This window comes from Urocitellus parryii, chromosome 14 (assembly GCF_045843805.1).
Source record: "Urocitellus parryii isolate mUroPar1 chromosome 14, mUroPar1.hap1, whole genome shotgun sequence".
Classification (NCBI taxonomy): Eukaryota; Metazoa; Chordata; class Mammalia; order Rodentia; family Sciuridae; genus Urocitellus; species Urocitellus parryii.
This window is the reverse complement of record NC_135544.1, coordinates 23,834,138-23,856,408: the sequence shown is the minus strand read 5'-3', so window position 1 is coordinate 23,856,408 and position 22,271 is coordinate 23,834,138. Positions and strand designations below refer to the sequence as shown.

The 22,271-nt window shown below is 37.5% G+C and overlaps 1 protein-coding gene across 1 annotated transcript in view; it reads right to left on the bottom strand.

Moving 5' to 3' along the window:
• Nucleotides 1–22,271, bottom strand: part of Slc7a2 (solute carrier family 7 member 2) — a 65,382-nt gene that overhangs the window by 42,953 nt on the left and 158 nt on the right. The window lies entirely within an intron of this gene.

Sequence of the window (22,271 nt, the reverse complement as noted above, 5' to 3'; positions counted from 1 at the left end):
AGATGAGAGAGTTGAAACCAGACTACAGTGCTAGGGCAGGACAAAGAGGACTCACGTGGTCCAGGTCAGTGGCATTTTTGTGTATCTAATAAAATAGATTTAGCATGTTTTATATACCAATGTATATCCTCCCTGGAGGAAAGTCCACTTAATTTTAGCCTTCAAAATTTCTACAGACTAAATTCAACAAAATATGGGCTCACAATCAAAAAATCCCAAACACACACTATTAAATAAACCACTACATATTAAAGTTAAAACGCTATATGTGAAAGTTAATAGAAACAACATATCTAACCCTCCTCAAACTTCAGATTAAGCATAAGGAATAGCTATGTAGAAAAAGTTTTAGAAAATAAAAGATCAAAATTTTAAAAAAATGAATCAAAGCAGAAAACTTACGAAATCACCCAGGTAGATTTTAAAAATAACTGAAGAGACCTCTTGGAAAAATAGAATCACAGAAAAATTTAAAACTTAGTAAATGAGTTAAATGGCATATTAGACACAGCTAAAGAATTCCTTAACTAAAATGGAACACAATAATTACACATAGGTTATTATCAGGAAAGAGAGTCAACAGACTTGTTTAAAGTATGCATGGCAAATTTCAGATCTAAGCACCAAAAGAAAAGAAATAGAGTTTATATAAGTCAAGTAAGTAGAGGAAGTAAATGGAATAATAAAATCCAAATAGTACAGAATCGTGGCCAGACTTGTATAATAGTTTCCTTTGAAATTTGCTTCATGGCTTCAAATTTATCTTATTAGTTTTTGTGTATGTTTCTCATGGGTTTATAAAGAGTATAGATTCTCTAATTTCTCGATGCCGAGTTCTGTGCATGTTAGTACAACACATTTACTTGTGTATTTGTTTATTGTAGCTCCCTGTGGGTTAATTTCCATGAGAGTGAGGACTTGGTTTTGTTTATGACTCTGTCATTAATGACTAGAACAGTGATGCACAGTAGAAAAAAAAGGAGGTAAGAAATGGGGCACAAATAAAACATAAGTTAAAATGATAGAAACATGTCTAAAGGATCAAGAATCTCAGTAAATATGATTTACAAAATTTCCTGTCAAAATCAAAGAGCATCTATTTGAATTTTTAAAAAACTCATAACTGAGATATATCAAAACAAAAGAATATGGAAAGGTTGGAAATAGATGGAGAAAGAATAAACAGGATAATAATCATAATAAATAAAGAAAAAACAAGCAGGCAAATGCTGATAAGTAGAGAAAGAAAATTCAGGCAAATTCTAATAAAAAAGAAAGCAGAGTTGTTATGTCAATAAGATATTACATAGCCATGTTAATATAAGATATGATGAACTTTGAGGCTAAAGGCCTAATAATTAGAGCTATTACATAAAAATTAAAATTATTATTATTTAGTTGAATAAATTCAACTACATTTCTATGTATATGTTAGTCAGTTTTGTTATTATAACAAAATACCTAAGGCTGGGAGCTTTATAAAGAAAAGAAGTTGACTTAACTCAAAGTTCTGGAGGTTCAGAGGCATGGCACAGACATCAGTTTAGCTCTGGTGAAGGCCTCATATGGTGGATGGCATCAAGATAGGAGTGCATGCAAGAAGAGATCACATGCCTAGACAGGAATCCAGAGTGAAGGGAGAGGCCAATCTTGTTCTTCTAGCAACCTTGTGGGAACAAATTCAGGGTCCAAGGAGAACTACCTTAACCTCTCCCCAAGAGCAACAACCCCTATGACCTGACCAGCTCTAACTCGACCCCCACCTCCCAAGGGTCCCACCACCTCTCAACACTGCCACACTGAGGGCCAAGCTTCCAGGACACAAACCCTTGGGGGACAAATCACATCTAAACCTTAGTGATGTACTAAAATAAAACTGCTTCAGAAAACATAAAGCAAAAACTGAAAGAAATATGGGGACAAACTGAGGAATGCATGCTTAGTGAGAGACTTCATTCAGCTCACCTCCCTGGATGATTGAAGTTAAAAGAACAAAAAATAAGCAGTGCTTCAGATGATGTGAACATCACCTAACATGGTTTTATTAACTTATAAACAGCAATCAGTTCTACTGTGCATCACGGTTCTAGTCATTTAATGTCAGAGCCAGAGCCGTAAACAAAACCAAGTCCTCACTCTCATGGAAACTAACCCACAGGGAGCAACAATAAACAAATACACAAGTAAATGTGTTGGACTAAGATGCTAGGAATTCTGAATCAAGAAATTAGAGAATCCATACTCTTTTTAAACCCATGAGAAACAAAACTGATAAAATTTTAACCCATGAAGCAAATTTCAAAGGAAGCTCTCACACAAATCTGACCACAATTCAGACTGGTAAGCTAGTTAGGTCAATCCCAAATCTACTTTAAAACTCAAATGTTTTGGAAGTTTATGGATACATGAGGAAAGAACTGTAGGTCAACAAACACCTTCCAAGTTGTTAAATGCCCCACTTTATGAGAAAAGGACCTTTAAGCTACCCTAGAATAATTGTGCTAAATGTTTTAATGCCTTCATCTCAGAATTTATTAGTCCATTCTATTTTTTTAAAACACTGTTGACTGCTTAAAAATTCTTCAATACTGAAAATCTCAATCTCTCTTGCCTATCTTCATTTTAACTTCCTCTACCACCAAGTCCCCTGAATTCATTAGGATTAGGCTCAGATGTCAGGGAGAGAAAACCCAGATGGCAGTGGTTTGAACCTGCAGCTTAATTCACTGTCCTGTCAGGCAGGTCTCGAGTTCATCTGCTGAGATCTACAGATCAGGGACATGAGCTCCTTCTCGCTTATTCCACTATAAACCATTAACTCCAAGGTCTAAGCAATCTCTTCAAACTCCAGTCCTCATATTTGCATTCCAGTCAGTACCAAGTAGGAAGGGATAAAGGAAATACCCTCCCACACACCTTTGAAGGATACTTCCCAGAAGTCACAAAGGACATTTCCCCTCACTTGATATTAGCTAGAATTCAGGGCTGGGGATGTCGCTCAGTGGCTTGCTTTGCTTAGCATGCACAAGGCCTGGGCTCAACCCCAGCAGGGAAGGGGCGGGGAGGATATTAGTAGAAGTGCTCAGTAGCCACAGTATGCTTCATGGGAGACTAAGAACCCAGTCTTGATTTTAGGTATTCATGCATATGTCCGGATAAAAACTGGGAAACAGATAAGGAGGACAAGCAGCATTCTCTATTTCTTTGTCTGAGAAAACAGAGAATCCTGCCCAGTCTCTCCTCTGGACCACCCGCCCGGGTAGGCACAAACAAGTGCAGGATGCACTCAGGTCCCAGGACACAGGCTCAGCCCTGCGACAGTCAGGTTTTTAGGCTCTCAGGCCCCAAGTACAGCCTAGACCATTTCCCCCTCCTGCCTCAGAGGCTGAGTTGCTGCAGGCACTGCAGTCATTAAAGGCACAGTCTCAACAACATTTTGTAGCCCCTGTTAATAAACAACAACAAAAACAACTACAACAACAAAACAACTTTCCAAATGCAATTTCCCTAGGCATGGCCCCCCGTAAGGCTTCCCTGGAGAGCTGCTGGACAAAACCTTCAACAGGAAAACGAAAGCACCGAGAAACTGGCTTCCGCATTTGGGTTTGATTTTTTCCTTCACTGGCTGCTCATGAGCAATGCATCATGTGGGTGTGGACACAGAGCTGGGTTTCTTGTCTCTTGGGTTCTCCTCCTTCGCCAAGCTGTCCCAGCACCCCATGCTAATGAGACACTTGCTGCCAGAAAGCTGAAAAGAGGCCACAGCCCAGTGCCACGTCTCCTTCCTGTGAGGAGCCCCTCTCTGGGCTAAGTCCTGCCCGGGCTGTCTTCACAGTGTGAAGCTCAGAAGTGGAATTCCAGAGGCACCAGATGGATGTCAGGCAGGGATGAGTGTGGACGAGCAGTAGAACTTTTTCAGCGTAACTTCTTTAGTGCACACAAACTAACAGGACAGAAACTGTGCCTAGTTAAATACCAGGGAACTAGCAGAATACTGCCAAATTCATCTGATGCAAATTCTTAGAACCCTACACTCTGTTCCCTTGCCATCAATCACAAAGAACAAGCACAGGTCATTTACAAGCATTTTTGTATGGGGGAGAAACAAAGTACACCAAACATTGCCTAAGATCTACAAGTATTTCCCTCCATGTTTCCGAAATACAAACGTTTCTTTGACCTCCTTTCATCAAAACGTACAATTTCATGTTTATATGAATTTTTCCTAGAAGTAAGTATCTTAAAAAGGCTCAGGGACTACAAAAAACCCAAACAGAACAAAACCAAAAGATTCAAAAGATGAATAGGAAAAAATTGTAGTTACTTGCATATATTAACCTAATCAATAATATCAACAAATCAGCTAGAGTAAATATCATTATGGTACTATGTGTTTTCTTTCAAAATCGAATTCCATCTCAAAAATGCTGAGCCTGAAATAGATTTACAAAATGTCATTTCAGTAACATGTATCTTAGCTCTAGATGAAAAATTTAAACAACTTTCAAAGAGGTAACAATTGATTTGCTTTTAAGACACTTTTCAAAAATCTTATATAGCAGTTTTGTGGTCACAAAATGAATAATGGATTGTAAAATAAATTACTAACATGCTCCTTCATTTAAAAATATATCCTCTTTCTTAAAGGACTTGGAAATTTGCAAATACTACTACTGCTTATAGGGACTTCTAGTATTGAAGGTTCCTTCAATCTAAAATTCACCCCATAGTTCTGATTTCATAGGAGCTTATTACTCCTTATTGCAATTCATACACCTCAATGGGGACCCCAACATAAACTCTTTACCCCAGCATTCAAAGTCTCTACCATGACCTCGATCCATATAGCTAGACTTCTCTCTCAGGATTATATCAATCAATATAAGTGAAACGTTTGAAACAGCGTTGGCACACAGAAAGCAAGTAATAAATGGGAAATATTTCCACAATCTTCTTCTTCCCCTCCCCTCTGCACAGATCTGTACATTCCTCTTTCTTTGATCAAGGAGAATTGTGTGCTCTTACCAACAGGTCCCATATTTTCCAGAAGGTTTTTTTTTTTTTAACTTTTAGACAGTTTTATTTAAAGTGACATTTCTTTATCTCGATGTCAAATATGTAACCTTGATACAAATACAGGAGGAGTTCTCTACTCTTGCTGTTCCATATCAACAATGTCTTTTGAAGAAAAAACTTTTTGTAGTTATAGGTAGACAGCATGCCTTTATTTTATTTGTTTATTTTTATGTGGTGCTGGGGATGAAACCCAGTGCTTCACACGTGCAAGGCAGGCGCCCTGCCACTGAGCTACAGCCCCAGCCCATCAACAATGTCTTTTTAACCTCTTCTTAAACATGGAGATGTTCTTTCACACCTCTTTCATGGTCTTTCTCAAATCCCAGCTTCTCCATTAAACTTCCTCTTGGCTTCTGTGAAGGGTTTCCTCCTTTGACAGCCCATAATACCCTATTGACACCTCTGTGGATGGCATCCATCACTAGAGCCCTGCACTAGAGCAATGTCTGTATTTAGCTTATCACCTCATTCTCAAGGCATGCTCATTTGATAAAGCTGGAGGGCAGCCTGTTGGATGCATCTTCATATGACCCCTTCCTTTGTGGAGTTTACTACCTGCCTTTGAATTGAAAAAGATAATAAAATATTTTTTAATTTTTTGGAGTGAAAGTACATTTCTGTGTTGAATAATACTTATGATTTTTATTAAGGGTTCATGTATGCACACATACATGGATTCCGACAATTCCCCAAGCATGAGATGACTCTGCTTTGAAATATATCTTGATGGAACATATACTATAATAAAGTTTTTAATCTTTGAGGATTCGATCCTAAAACATATTTGCTATGTGTAACACAAAACCAATATTTTTAAGACTTAAAATGCTTTGGTTACTTATCTAAATCTCAAAATGTCCCCAGTTTTAAGTCCACACCAAACAGCATCCCACAAGCTGAACGTGAACTTTTGTCTTTCTCATCTGTAAATTAGAGATAATAATGTGCCTACCTGTATTCTGAAGACCTGGAGAACCTCTTATCTTGATGGGAATGATCTTGATGTGAGTGAGGGAGACAAGATGAAGCTTCAGTGAAAAAAGTTAAGAGAAACAGACTGAAGGATTTGAAGTAAAGATCATGAAGCAACGAAGCAGCTGAAAATACACAGCTATATATAAGGCAAAAGAAGAGCCCAATGATTTAGTCCATAGCCTCAGGAAGGCTCACCTGGAGAATGGCTGGAGGAGCCAGAGGTAGAGGCAGGAAGCTTGCAGCTACACGGGGAAGAGAAAATGGCAGGAATATGGAAGTGTGTCTGATATTGCCTAATGAGAATTTGATCATCAATTCAAAATCTGACAAGCATTCTGGAATGAGACAGGCTCATAAAATGTACACAGATATACTACCATTGCTGTGCTATTTACCTCTGGTGCTACTACTGAGACCCAACTTTTATCAAGGGAACACAGTTTTAGGAACTAGGCTATGTACATTAGATAGGTTAACCTAAATAAATTACCCAATAATGCTATGAGGTAGGTACCAATTATTATCTCTAATATACAGATGAGAAAACCAAAGCTTAGAAAGATCAACTACTAGCTAGTAGTTATAGACTGAGTGTTTACATACTCCCCCTCCCCCAATTCTTGTGTGATTTTAACGCCCCAGTATTTGGTGCTGCAAACTTTGGGATGCAATTAGGGTTAGAAGAGGCCATGTGGGAAGGATCCCCCATGAGCAGAGTCTGAGCTGGTACTCTACCATGTAAGGGCATAGAGAGAAGAGGGCTAGCTAGAAGTCAGAAAAAGAGCCGCAAGCAGAGCCTTACTGTCCTGGTACCCTCATCTCAGACTATTAGCCTCCAGAACTATAAGAAATAAATGTCTGTTGTTTAAGCCTCCCATCCTGTGGTATTTGTTACAGCACCTTGAGCAGACTAACACACTAGTACATATCAAGTTTAAGATCCTAAATTAAGTCTGACTCTCCGTGATAGATTAAAATATGCATTAGTATTTAGAAGCAATATAATGATTTTTTTTTTTTAAATACTAGGGATGGAACTCAGGCACTTTACACTGAGCTACATCCCGGTCCCTTTATTCTGTTTTTTTTTTTTTTTAAATTAATTATTATTTTTTTTGAGATAGAGTCTTGCTAAGTTGCTAAGGGTCTCACCTAGTTACAGAGGCTGGCCTCAAACTTGTGATCCTCCTGCTTTACTTAGCATCCTAAATTACCAGCATGGACCAGTGCACCCAGTATAAAGTCTTACAATAAAAACAAAAATAAAATTTGTTGACTAATGTTCTATTGTGTTATAGCCACTGAAGTTTTTGATTAGATGTTTGCACCATCTGAGAGACGAGCGTGAAGTTTATATTTCTTCCACAGTTCAGTTTTCCACAATGAACACTGGGTTGAGGAAACTGACTGCTGTGTTGAGCAAAGTGTTAATTACCACATCCCAGGAAGCGAGAGGCACAGGCAGTTCTCCACGAATAAATAGTCCTGTTATGAAGCACACATTCTAAACTGAGATGAAATACTATCCAGTGTGTGCCTTCAGGAAAGAAACTTGTCGCCATAGCTTGAGGAAGAGCCAATACTGGCTAAAGATTACATCATCCAGCTCAGTATAGTAGCTGAAGAGGATTGTGAAATAAGAAGAAAGAAGAAAAGGGAATAATAAACATCTGAGCTATCATATGGGGAGAAAATGTAATTCAAAGGGGATTTCATTTTAAAGCAAGATTCTTCTACACCAGATATGAAAATGATGAGTAACAACTAAGGCTCTTCATTGCTCTTCTGCTATGTTGTTAGGCTCCCGGCACAGGTGACTTTATTTATTCCTCACTACCACTCAGAAAAAGCATCCCATCTTCAATGATGAAACGTAAGCTCAGAGATGTTAAGTAACTTGATCAAAATCACAGAGCTAGAATTGGCCCTGTGTAACTTCAAAGTCATATCTTTTCCTCTATGTCACACAACCTAGAAGCTATGAGAAATGCAGAATTCTGCCTGCTCCCAGGCTCTAGGCAGCCTACCTAACACTGAGAAATAAGGCTTAGCTTACGGTTCCCTGCATATGTACAAACCAGGAGTCGAGAGTGTTGGTAGGTAGTTTACACCAAAGTCAACACTGTCCAAGACTTCACACCCCACTCAATATCCTCCTCCTTCCCCCAAAAGTAGCAGCCATGTAAATCCATAGGGATTAGAAAATTTTAAAAACTATAAGGTATATCTGCCTTATTGATGCATTCTGCAAAAGTGTCAAGGGGCATTAAACTATGACATATATACTATTCAGATCAAATAAATATTGATCTGGTAAACCTAAGTTTAAAGGTTCATCTGATACAACAAGTCTATTTTGGTATTAACAACTGTAATTTCCTTTTCTGCCCCCTTTTTCCTGTTCTCTAGTGGCACATAGTTCTACCGGTAAGTCTACCCATCAGACATAAAATAATTTCCTACAAGACGAGAAAAGAAATGCTCCATCATTGACCTACTTAGCCCAATCCATGCCATCAGATACTGGGGATATCCAGATCCCATACTAACAGATATATTTTTTTTTTATCCTTTTCTTTGCAATCAAGTTTTCATGGAGTCTCTACTGCCTTTATCCTAAGACACAAAACCGACTTTTCTTCCCATTCAAATACACTTCAAGATAAATCTAGAAAACATAATTTTAAGTTATTCTAGAATCAGACAGCTTAAAGGGCTCAGCTCTCACTAGCTGCAACATACTTCCCCGGCTTTCCATGCATTTTAAGATGGGAATATGTATTTGAAATTGCTTTATACACCACTGTGTTCTGACATTATTTAGAAAGATCTAAAATAAAAATAGGGGTCTTCTGGGTTGCAGTTCACTCCACATCTACTCTTTCGAGAATGTCAGAGACTTTGCTGATTTCTTTATAACTATTTATTAGTCACTGCTTCCAACGCCCAATATGTTTTAGGACCCACAAGTTTTAAATTGATCACTCTCTGGTTCACCACATTCCTTACTATCCTGCATTTTCTGTTTCATTTATTTATGTTCATTCATTAGGTTACTCCAGAGAACTGAGACCAAATCAGTGGAGGTCTTTTGAGGTGCAGGAAGTCTCACAAATGTGCGGAGGTGTTTTTTCTCCTAAGCAATCCAGTAAGGACTGAGCTTGTATCCTTGTATACTTCCCCTCCCTCCCTCCCTCCCCCCCCTCTCTCTCTCTTTCTTTTGTGGTACCAGGGATTGAACCCAAGGGTGCTTAACAACCAAGCAACATCTTTAGCCCTTTTAATATTTTGAGACAGGGTTTGGCTAACTTACTTAGGGCCTCAATAAGTTGCTGAGGCTGGCCTCAAACTTGCAAACCTCCTTCCTCAGACTCCCAAGATGCTGGGAATATAGACATGGATCACCATGGCTGGCTGGGAGCTTGTACCCTTACAGAGAAGAGGGTGTCTTTAATATTTATATGCACTTTTTAAGTTGAGATAAGCCCAGGAGCTTTTCTCCCCCTATACTATTCATTATTATGCATATGAATATATGTATTATCCAAGGAATAAACTGAAATTTCTTAAATTTTGGAATAAAGGGATTAAGTTCTTTATGTGTGTGAATAAAGGTAAAGTGTCACTTTCTTTCTTTTTTTTCAGTGTAGAGCAAATTTGTAACTATAAAATGCTTTAAAACTCATTAAGATGGCCACTATTAAAAGGTACAGAGAACAAAGGTATAAGGCTGTGGACAAATTGGAACCCCTGTGTGGTGGTGGAAATATAAACTGGTGCCACCACTGTGAGAAACAGTATTGTGCATTCAAAAATCTTAATTACCATGTGATCCAGTGATTTCTTCTCTGGATATGCACCAGAAAGACGGCAGGGTCTTAAAGAAATATTTGTATGCCCACGTTTGTAGGGGCACTATTCACAATATCCCCTCTCCCCTAAAGTAGAAGAGTTCCAAGTGTCCACCAATGGATAAAGGATCAGCAAATGTGGAGTATTCATTTTTTCTACAATGGATATTATTCAGCTTTAAAAGGAAGCAAATTCTGACACATGTTTCAACAGAGATGAACCTTGAGGACATTATAGATTGAATAAGAAAGTCACAACAGGACAAAGACTGTGTGATTCCCTCTTATGTGAGGTCCCGAAGGTAGTCCCATTGACGGAGACAGAAAGCAGAATGGTGGTTACCAGGGGCTAGAGCAGGTGGGGAAAGGGGAGTTGTTTAGTCGGTCTAGAGTTTCAGCTCTGCAAAATTAAAAAGTTCAGAGCTCAGTTGCACCACAACGTGAATGCACTTAATACTACTCAACTGCACACTTAAAAAAGCTTAAGAGTAAACTTTTATGTGTATGAAATTGTGGTGGATAAAAAATTAAAAATAAACACCTTAGGAGGGTTGAGAAGAGATTATATACTTTTTGCTCTAAATCACTTGGGGTTCTATTTTTTTAATGATTTTAAAAATGATACTGGATTGTATGACTCTGGGACCAGGGGAGAAAAACCCCATAGCTTTTTGTTATTTAGTTTTGGCTACAGATGCACTAACGTAAGTTCCAAAGGCTCCTTTTCATTTGTGTCTATATTTAAATACACAGAAAAGTTCTGCACTTGCTAGGCATTCCATAGTTACTGAGCAATCATAGTAGTAAAATCAAGAAAACTGAGATTACAAAGTTCAAAATTTATCTCTGAGCTAGTATGCCAAAGATTTCTAAGTGAGATTTACTTAAAAGGACAGATGATTTTGTGAAATCAATGGTTCCACATATCAGTTTGTCAGGAGGTAACTTGTTGAAAGAATATAAACTTTAGTGGCAATAAAATGAGTTCCAACTCTAAATTCTAACTTTCAAGAGTCCAAGTTGCAAATGGGAAATTTTTTAAACTGAGAATGTTGCTGTTGAGGCTTTGGAAAGCCCCCAGTTCATTGCCTTGTAACAGTAAACCCTTATAAAATAATTATTATCCTTGAAAAACCTAATCTAAAACAAGTAGATGCTTAAGCATAATAAATGTTAAATGTATGCATAACACTTAATGCTTTAGAGACAGATTATATAGAATACAAAGGTGATTGACTGAATTCTATCTACTCTATATCACTTGAACAGTAACAAAAGTTAACAGCAGAATTTTGAAAGGGAGCAACTATATTAGTTCAATTCTAAGCAGGCACTGAGCCCTTTAAGTTACTCAGAAGCGATGCTTCCTTGCAAGGTTAACATGATGGTACAAATGAATGCAGAAAAAAGATTTTGAGTTACCATTTTCACTGGTTTGTTTCTATCCTCCGAAAAGGTTGTAAATTATCCTACAATTAGCATATTTATAGAAAGGATTGAGGGAAAAAGGAGTGTAGGAGAACTAGCAAGGGAGAGGACAGCAAGGATGCCCCACCTGTGCCACAAATATGCTGAGTACAGGCTCCTCACACCCTGATACACTCCCCAGAGCCTGTGCCAGATGCACATAACCATGTTCTTCAAGGACAAACTGATCCAAAGGAGATGATACAAATTCGAGGCTAAGGACAGCAGAGTTAAGGGACACACCTAGGACAAGATCTATAAAAGAGCTCAGCCTTGAGAGGTGGGTCTCTGGTAAGCACGAGAGTCAGGTTTAAGTACGTTTCCTATTCACACTCTCAAGAGAAGAAGAAAATGGAGGAGAACAGGAGGAAAAGAAAGGGAGGAAAGAAGGAAAATAACCAATGGTAAATTACTCTTTCTTAAACAGCCACTGCCCCAGGAATGTCCCAGTTACAAATCAGGGTCGCTAACATCTGTGAGTGGCATCATACCCCTGTGGTCAGGAGAGACCACAAGACACTTTTGGTGGGAAAACCTAAGAAATAATGAATGTGCTATGTTTCTTGTTCAGGGCAGAAAACTTAAGGGTTCTTCTGATGCTTTAACCACTCCCTCCCTCTCTTCCTAGCCACCAAACTAATTTGGAAAAATCAGCACTGTAGTATGAGGGGTTAAGATGCTCAGGGAAAAATGCTGATTTCCCCCATTACAGTTACAGATATTCTCAATGTTTTATTGTCTTTAAATACGAAAATATTATTTATATTACCAGTTGGGAAATATTTTGAGTTTTCTGCAGATATGTCTTTCTCTATATAGTGGCCAGCTCACTACATAATACACACACCTATGAGAAATGGTCAGACATGGTTCTGCTTGAAATGAAATGTAATGCATAGGCTGCTTCTGAGTCTAGAATCCCGTGATTTACTAATGTTAACAAGTAATATCATGTCTTAAAAGATGTGAAAATGGTCAACCCAGGAAATAATTCCAGTAGGTATTCTATTCAAATGGACAGTAGAGAAAAATTGCTCCTTAAAACATTGTTCTGCATATTATCATTTTGCTGGGGGTGAAGAAAAAGAAAGAATAATTTTTTTCCTTTTATTTTACACTTAGTTTTTAAAAAAAGAACACCCCCCCACCAATTCTTGAAAACAACCTTAATTTTGATTCATGAATACAAAATGAGAAGTCAAATTACATAGTTCAATTTTACTGATTCCTCTGGTATAATATGTAGTGCATGAAAATTACACGTGGTAAATTACACTTTTAAAACAGAGGGTTTGAATGTACAACTACTATTGGTCCTGAAGATTAGGGCTGGTGTCCACACTCTGCTAGTAGATCTCCCCAGATGCCCACCATGAAAAGTCCAATCAACAAAAAGACAAACAATGGATTCAAAACTGGATCAGTACCCAATACTTCAAAACTGGATCTGCAGAAATTATGTGGCTCCTTGCAACTTTAAAAGTTTAAAATCTTTACAAATAGTGCTTTCCCTTTTTTAAAGTCACAGTAACAATTTAGCACTTTGAAAAAGAGACCAGGCATACCTAGAGGTAACAATGCAGTAAAAAGAGAAAAAAAAAATTTAAAATAATTTACAGAAATAACTTTTTAAAAAATTATTTTATTTTATTTTTTTAGTTGTAGATGGACACCCAGGGCCTCATGCATGATAGGCAAGCGCTGTACCATTGAGCCTCAACTCCAGCCCACAAGAATAACTTTTAAAGCAACAATACTAGGTTGTTTGTCCTTCACATCTCTTTTGTGTTCTGTAGCAAAAATGATCAGAGCAATGTAAATAGGTTATTCATTATCCTAAAAGTTCATATGATCCATTTCTGGGCAGATAAAATGCATTATCAACAGAAATTTTATGCAAAGTCTGCTCTTTTTTTGTCTGGGTCACTGAACTAAGTGCAAACCATCTGTTATCTCGAAAAATCAGAAAAAGTAAAAATTCACACAGCTTTCTTTTTTTAATCACACCCCAATAGCACTCCAAACAGACCTACTTTTACACAAGCACCATTTATGAGGTTTAAATCTTAATGACTTTAAATGGCTTTAAGACCCATATTTACAATGCTTTTATGTTTTGGATTGGCTATATTTTCTCATTTTCCACAAATGTGTGACATTTAATAAAATTGTTCATATGCTAAGAATGTAACACTACTAAAACGTCCTATCAAACATACTAAGCTCCAAGAAATTTTTAAATCTAAAAACCTTTCAGTTAAAATTGTATTTTAATCCTATTTATAAAATTCCACATAGGTAGTTTGTTATAGCTATTATGATTTTCTTTCATGAAAGCAGAATGGTCCGATATAAATCAGGATGTTTTCCAAGTCAAAATGCTTGGACTATTGTCTTCGCTTGGTTTCTCACAGTCTAACGTCAGCTGACTTACACTCTCTAGGTGAAGGAAAGAAGTGAACACTTCTAAGGCTTTAGAAAGTTTCCTTAGGGTAGTTTTAAATATACTGCTTACAGCTTGAAATACAAAACCAAATACCATGCCCCAGAGTGCCAGAGATCGATCCCAGAACCTTAGGCATGCTAGACCATCATGCCCCAATCCCTCATCATTTTTACAGTAATAAAATCAAACTATTTCCAGGATACCAAGCCTTATTCATGCATCAACTATCAAATAAAAAAGTGATTTTGTCAAAGGTGAAATTTCCAGTTTCAGAGAGTTTAAAACAGGCACCAGCCTTGATGTTTTCACAGCTCTAGTACTATGAATTTTATCAACACCCACGATTGTTCCTCAATGGCATGTGAATCTGTTTTGTGCTATTTTCTGGATGAATAGTGCTGATGAATAGTGCACACACAAACCCTACTCCACCTACATAACTACTAAATGTGATGCATTTTTAAAAGGTTTATTTTCCCCTTGGTGCAACAAAACATTACAAATCCTAACAACGAATCAAGCAAGAACTTCTGCACAGAATCAACTCTCAGATTCCTCACTTTGCCTTATTATTATTCACTCAGCACATTACTAAACACAAGGAAGAGGGAAGGCCTTGGGTTTACACGTTAAAAACAATGCCCACAGTGATGCTTCCCTTGCTCTTTAGTATATGACCTCTTTGGTTTTATTCTACTGGGAGTTTATTAAATTCCAGAGATTTCCACAAGATCCACCAAGGCAGCAAGACTGGATTTCACAGTCACTCTCTAAAGATGCTTCAACTTTAAAGAGGATACTGACTATTCCTATTCATTCTTGTTTTTCTTCCTGTTTATGGATGCATTTACAAATACTCAAAATCATTGTGGCTAAACCTCAGAATTAATTTACTTCCTGGTCCAGAGGCACATGTTGAAATCTGTGAATCTGAGAATTTGGAGGGAAAGATGGTGATGCAGGAAATTAAAGTCCAAAATGTTCCTTCAAGGCCAGGAACAGCTTCTACTGTGGAGCAGTCACCCCAGTATTACTAGTGTAGCTCTTTGACTCAGAGTGCCCCCCCCACTGCCACACCTACCACAGAGCCACTCTGGGTCCTTCCAAAATCCAAAATCCATCTTAAATCATTCAGAGGAAAGGATACATGACCAAGCCCCCATTCTGCAGAGAATTCTCCTACAATATTTTTCTGAGGAGTTAAAATGGTTTCTGACCACAAGATTCTTGCCCTAGTATCTTAAAACTGTAGCTGTCCACTGGTTGGTATATAGGGAGTCTTGAACTACCACAAATCTCACCCAAAATTGTTGGGTGTAGGGGTGCAGTCTAAATGTCTGTATGTGCATTCTTTTTTTATGGGGAAGTGAACTGAGTGGAATGGGAGGATACACAATTTCATCACATAGTATCTACATATTCCCCCAAACATCAAGGAAGCTGTTTCTATACTGAATGGCTGCTGTGAACTGAGGTTCTTATTTATGTCACTGACTAGAAATGTAATCAGAATGGACAGCATATCAGGGTAAAGGAGGAAGGGCTCCTTTCTGATTCTATCTTATAGACACAAAGTATAGGTGAAATTGCATTAGCTCAAGTACTAAACTGAATTAGTAGGTCACTAAACTAAATGTATTTCTTTCTAACATTATTAGAAAAGACTGCTGAAAATTATTTCATTCATTTTCAAACTGAATCTCTTTAATTCTCCCACTTGATCCAGTTACTCAGTCCTTCCAGATCTGCAGTTAAATTTCAGAGATTGCTCAAACAGCATGGACTTCAAAGTTGTAAATATTAACTATTCTACTTAACAAGAATGTGAACTTTTAACTTCTCCAAAACTGTTAATGTAATTTTGTCTATATTATTTGTCTGTAATGTACAAAAAAAGCCAAAGAGAAGAGGATTTGGGAGGAAAATAACTCTGAACATACATAGATTCTCTAAGGAATTCGTTTAGAAATGTAACAGATTTAATAAAGTTACTCTGGCAATTCAAAATGACCTCAATTTTATCCCCAAATGGAGACCAATTCTATTAATATTGGCTTTGCTAATTATAATTACATAAACATTTAAAAATATCACTTCAAGATTATAAATTGTGAATAAAGGGCACCTAATGAAAAATAATGTTTTCAACCTTCTGTATTATTTAAAATGATCATTAAAGCAGATAAAAAGTCTATACAGAGTAGCTTAAATTGGGGGGAATGAAATTTTCCCAGAGGAATTCATATCCAATTTGATACAAACTGTCAGGAAATGTTTTTGTTTGAATTTTTATCAGAAAAAATACCTAGGGTAAATTCCAACTATCCTCTGAACTATTGGCCCCATGTAAAAATACTAAGTGCCTTTTACTTGAAAAGACCAAGAACATTGTTGAAGTGAAAACACAGTAAATTTCGGGAGGAAAAAAAATAGAAATCCATGTCTGAAAAAAGCCATCCTTCCAAAGGATAAGGGGGAAAATTCGCTCAATAAAAATATTCTTTACTTGAAGGAAAAACACAAAGGAGAGATTTTTGAAAATTTTATTTACTAATTTATTTAGAGGAAGTCCATGTAAAATCTTATCCATCTATCACTGAAAAATACAATACAATGAATGCTTACCCAGTATCTACCCCAAGAACTAAAACGACAGATATTTATTGGCCACTGATGAACAAACAATGTCAAGAAAACAGTGTGTTGCCAAGAATTATGAAGGAAATTCTCAGTACTCCAGGGTCATTAAACAAAAATCTTCATGATTTTTTTTCAATTAGAAGAAATGGACTCACTCCAGCACTCCTTTAAATAATGTGCCTAGTAGACTGAAACGTAAGTTAATTTCTTGCCCATAACCCATTGTGCCTCCTTCTCAGAAATGATTATCAAGTTTTTTTTTTTTTTTTTAAGAACTAGAAACTTGGAAGTTGAGGCAGTGGTACACACCTTCACGTCTTCATGGATCACTACACTGTCCAAGAGAAGAGCTATGTCTGACAGGAATTGAAGATTACAGGAAAACATTCTTAAAACACACACACACACTTACCTAATAACCAATGGTAGGTCACTAAACTGAATGTGTTTCTTTCTAACAAAGTACTCTTCCCTCTAGAACATGGAATGGACAAGAATGTCTTCCACCATCGACATTTTATTAGTTCTTCATCCATGCCAAGCTGAAAGCCAAGACTGGAAGATGCTGACTGCTTTCAGGGGTGGTCTTCAGAGGGTCTCCTGCTGCAGCAGCAATAATAGAAGGGACAGCTGAAAGCCCCTCAGGATTTGTGGGTGGTAAATTCACTTGGAGTTTGTGTAAAAATCAAGCTTGCCTAGTGTAACAATTCAAATGAGAGTAAGAAATTAAGATATAACTTTACATTTTTAATTTGATTGCAGCATTGGAATTTAGTCTTTGTGATTTCCATCTAAAATATAATCTCTTGAGTGGGCAAACTGGAGCAACACCTTAATCCCAGCTATTCAGGAGGCTCAGGTAGAAGGATTGCAACTTTTTACTTGTGAGAGCCTCTCTTAAAGATAAAAATATTGAGGATATAGCTCAGTAGGAGAGTTCCCATGGGCAAAATCATCAGTAGTACAAAGTAAAAATAATAATGAAATAAAATATAACCTCATAGAATACTGTACCTTTTCTCTCAGATCTTTCAATAGTTTGTCAACACCCAGAGGCAGGGACCAAGTGACTTATTCTATGTTTCTCTACAGACCCTAGACCCAGTCCACAGTCACATATAATACACATTCATTCATCCATGATGAATGAACTAAATTTTGATGATGAAAAACTCCATTAGATATTCTTAAAATCAAAGTTACAAAGTCCTATCTCCTATTCCAACAGAATCTCCATGTATCAAAATGCCACTCAGTAATTTGGTTATTCATACAATTACTAAATACTATAACTTTTGCATAGGAGTAGTGGTACATTTTACACATTAGTTTCACAAAAATCAAATTCAGTTGTTTCCACTAAATGCATACTTTCTTTCAGAAGCTATACAGAATGAATGATGAGCAGGGGGATTATAACACAAAGAAACTACTTGCTTTGATAAATAAGACACTGCATGTGATACATAAATGATATCCCAGTCTTGCCACTCTAACACATTTCAAATTCTAGAAAGTCTGTGATTTTTAAGAAGCAGAAACTGTATTGCATTCAGAAAATCTGCCCAAAGTTCATCTTAAGGAAGCCAATAATGCAGAAATTGCAAAGAGATTTTTATTATTTTTTTAGGTTCTATATAAATTAACTGTTAGTTCCACTAGTGACTACTGCCACTCACCATTTACCAAAATAATGGCTAGATACCACAGACAAGGTATCTAGCCATTAAGAAAATACCCTAGCCAAACAATCTTTATGTTTTTATCACGATCAAGGTTATCAACTCACACAACATTTTTCTGCCAACAGAGAAGTAAAATCAGTAAAAAGTGAGCTTTAAATTTTACTTTATAATTTGACTTTCTGAGGAGACAAACATCTGTTTTTCAGTGGAATCTGCTTATATGACCCCTGAAATGGGTACAGTTCAAAATGAAGGTGTCGGGATGAAATGGGTACAGTTCAAAATGAAGGTGTCGGGATCACAGCCTTGTTTGGTCTCCATAGAAACCCCACGCTCTATACTCTGTGATCACTACATCTCCCCTAGAAAGAAATGAGCTTTGATGGGGGGGACAGCATTGTATTTAATATAATTGTATGTTTAGGGAGCCTTTGATACAATTGTATGTATGATAAAGCCAGAATGGGTTAAGAGAATTTTCTCCCACAACTGTGGGAAAAACTAGTAAGAATCAACAAGGGACATAAAAATTCTTTGTTGTGTATTGTTCACCAAATATTCCAAAAATGAATATAACAGTGCTTTTTTTTTTAACTCCTAGAAGAAAGGTCATGTAATGTTCTCATATCATTCGCCTTATAGCATGTAGCAGCACTTTTTTATTATTTTCCTAGAATGTGCAGGTATAGATTCATAATTTATTTCATTTTTAAGAGAAAAATAAGAAATAAAATCCAATACATGACATACCCTAGTGGGATGATCCAATCTTGGATGAATAAAGTTCCATGTCAAGTTAAACCAAGATTTGAAAATGTATCAAATGTATCAATGTATCAAATCAATAGGCACATAAAAAACCAGGGAATCACAGATCTCTCTGTAGACAGAGATTCAAACTAAGCCTAAATAAGGACAGAAGAGATATAATTCACATTCAAATCCAGTCTTTTAAGCAATAGCCACAATTACACATACCTTTCCTTAAGTCAATACTAATTATACTTACCAGTGAGAAGGTTACCACAATGGCAGCAGAGGTTCTCAGAACCTGAAGTTTATGAGTCCATAAGCATGTGAAAAACAACAGTATACTCCTTGTTTCCATAGACTAACATATACCAGTTCTGTTTACTAAATTGGACAGGAAAAATTAATAGATGAGGGCTGGGCTGTGGTTCAGCAGTAGAGCGTTCACCTAGCACATGCAAGGCGCTGGGTTCAATCCTCAGCACCACATAAAAATAAATAAATAGATAAATAAAGGTATAAAAAATTTTTAAAAAATAATAGATGAATCATATGCTGAGATTGTTTTGACTAGCTGGCACCTGAAATGAATCCCCATTTGGTTTGGTTTTGTCAAAATGGCATCCACATACCCATAACCACCACCACCACTTATAAAACAGCCAGAAAGGCAAATAACAGGAAATAAAAGAGAAGTCAGGATAAATTTGTTACTAGCAGTCAAACAAAAATGCTAAGCACATGTGCTTTTACTGATCATCTTTGTAGATATCTTCATAGATCAGATGCATTAATCGCCTGCTTTCTGATGTGCACAGAACTGAAATCATCTGTTGAGAAGTGGTAATATTTTTTTATACAGTTATGGCAAATTTAAAAAATTGCTCTTTTTAATTCTCTATCAACACAGAATTTCCCAAAAGTGAAAATAATCATCAAATACCTCCAAGGCTGGAGCTACACAGTATTGTTCACATAGCGGCATTTGTTCAATCATAGAGACACACTAACCATGTGCTATGAGACGCACTGTGTTGCTAAAGTAGAGGACAATGGAAAGAACAATTTATTAGTTTTTTGTTGTTCTTCAAGGTTATATCTATATGGATCTGAATACTACACAGAGGTTTAGAATAAGTTAAGCACATTTTCTAAGCCATTCATCAAGTGGTATCACCTAAGAGAAACTTTAAGTATTTAGTTGTATTGCAAAACATTTAAATGATGCACATAGTACCAAATGTGAAAATTCAGAAATATATTCAACTGAAAATTTTACTTTTATTCTAAATGTTTGGCATCAGGTAAGCAATAAGAAGTCAGTCTTCAAAAATCCATGTGTTCACACCCATTTTGGTGAAAGAGTGAAGCAAAGAGTAATATAAGGGTGTTTTCATGATTGTGTTTTGAAAGCTGGTAGCTGAAGGGTACCAACATAAAGCCAGCAGATGGCTCTGAAAACACACACACACACACACACACAGGATAGGGGGCAAACAAATATAACAAATCAGAAAGACATTAACCAGGCTAAATAAGTCATCAGAGAAAATCTACAAGGGAAGAACCATTTGAAAAAAGTATGACCAAAAAAGAAGAAGATGCAGGTTCCATTCCTGGACAGAACAGTCAGGACAAAAAATGAGCTATGAGAAGAAAACAGGGACCAGGCAGTGTCACTCTGCAAAGGTGAGCACATGTGTAGTGATAGAAAAGAAACATTATCTTTAAAACTCTTCAGACACGTGTGTTCAAGTGGCAAAAATACATAGAACTATAAGATGAAAAACTCCAGAGTATGCTCAGATTACTCAAATGACCACAGCTACCATGTCTCTCCTCCCAGTTTCTAGTCTCCTCTTACAGTCTCCTAACTCTAACTCCAATGACAATGACTGAAGACTCTGGAATCAAGCTATGCTGATATGCTAAAGAAGTCAAGGACTCTGCAAACAGAATCTCTGCAGATATCACAAAGTTTTAGTCTGGTCTCCAAGGCCTGCCATACCTTAAAAGATTAAAATGGCTTAAGGCAAATGACATTTACAAATCAAGGCAGGAAACTTGAAAAATCAATATATATGTTTATATATAACATGGCCTCCCGGAGTCACCCTGGAGTAGCCAACTAACAACATTTTAGTAAAGGGAGGAAAAAAGGTTCACATTCTGCGCTGAGACACCATTTCATGTCAATCTTCTGTGAAGTTAGAAGGAAAAAGGATTTAATATCCCAAAGTAACCATAAGGAAGTATAGAACATAGAATGGTTTTATCCTGTATATGTTTGAAAAAGACAACAAACACAAAACGTTTCACTTTCCTGAGAAGATAATTATTAGTAGTACTGAGGGAGGAAAAAGGGGGGGAAAAAGTTTTAAAACACAGGCTCAGGCAAGAATGAACAGGCCCGGGGACCACATACACTTCATAGTCCAGTCCCTAGATTCAGGTAGTTTGTTTCAGTAAGATCTGAAGATATTCCCTGTTCAAACATCTAGGTCAATCTTATCAGTCCGAAATGAGTCACCTAAAATCCTCTTTTAAAGTTTTGCATAAGTGTTTTCAAGTTTGAATAGAATGAACTTTTTTACTCTTGAAATCTAGGTAGTTTCCTCTTCCAAAGCCTTGTATGACTTTGTGACTTCTGCTAAATGTATTTCTTTGATAAAGCTACACGGTACCATTTCTGATTACCTTATTCCATAGATGGGAATATACGTGAAAATTGAAGGTTTAATATTCTTTGGTTGAACAGGCGTTTTGGGGTGACGGGCTTAGCAATGATTGCTAATGCCTCACGATGTGAATTTCCAGTTCAATGCTGAAGGCTTCACAAAATGGACTTAAAAGATACATCCTATCTCAAACACGTTTAAAACTACGTCCATTTACTTTAAAATGCCAATTTCAACACCAGGAAGGGGCCATTTTACCTGTCCTACCAGGTCTCCAGCCGGAGGTGAAAAGACTTCCAGCAACCCAAGCCGTGTTCCAAATTTAAACCAAGAACCCTAAAGGGGCAGAAGGCGACTTCTGGGACCTTTCGTAAGTCCCAGACACAGGACTGGCCTGCCTTTCCGGGAAGGGGTGCCCGGCCCCCGCGGAACAACAGTGACCCCCACGGAGTCTGGGTGTCAGGCTTTCTCCCAGCTCTCGCGACCCGCGCGGCTGCTGCAGAGCCCGACGCGGCTAGACCAGGAGAGGCGGACGGCGGAGCGCAGCCTGGCAGGGTCCACAACTGCAGCCTCAGCCCACAGCTCCCGGGATCTCCTCCTAAGAGTTACTGGAGCGCGGCCTCCGGGCAGCTGCGCGCAGCTGGACATGGCCTGAGAGCCCCCGCCACACTTATTCCCCGCCAGCCCCCCGACGCCCAGGCCG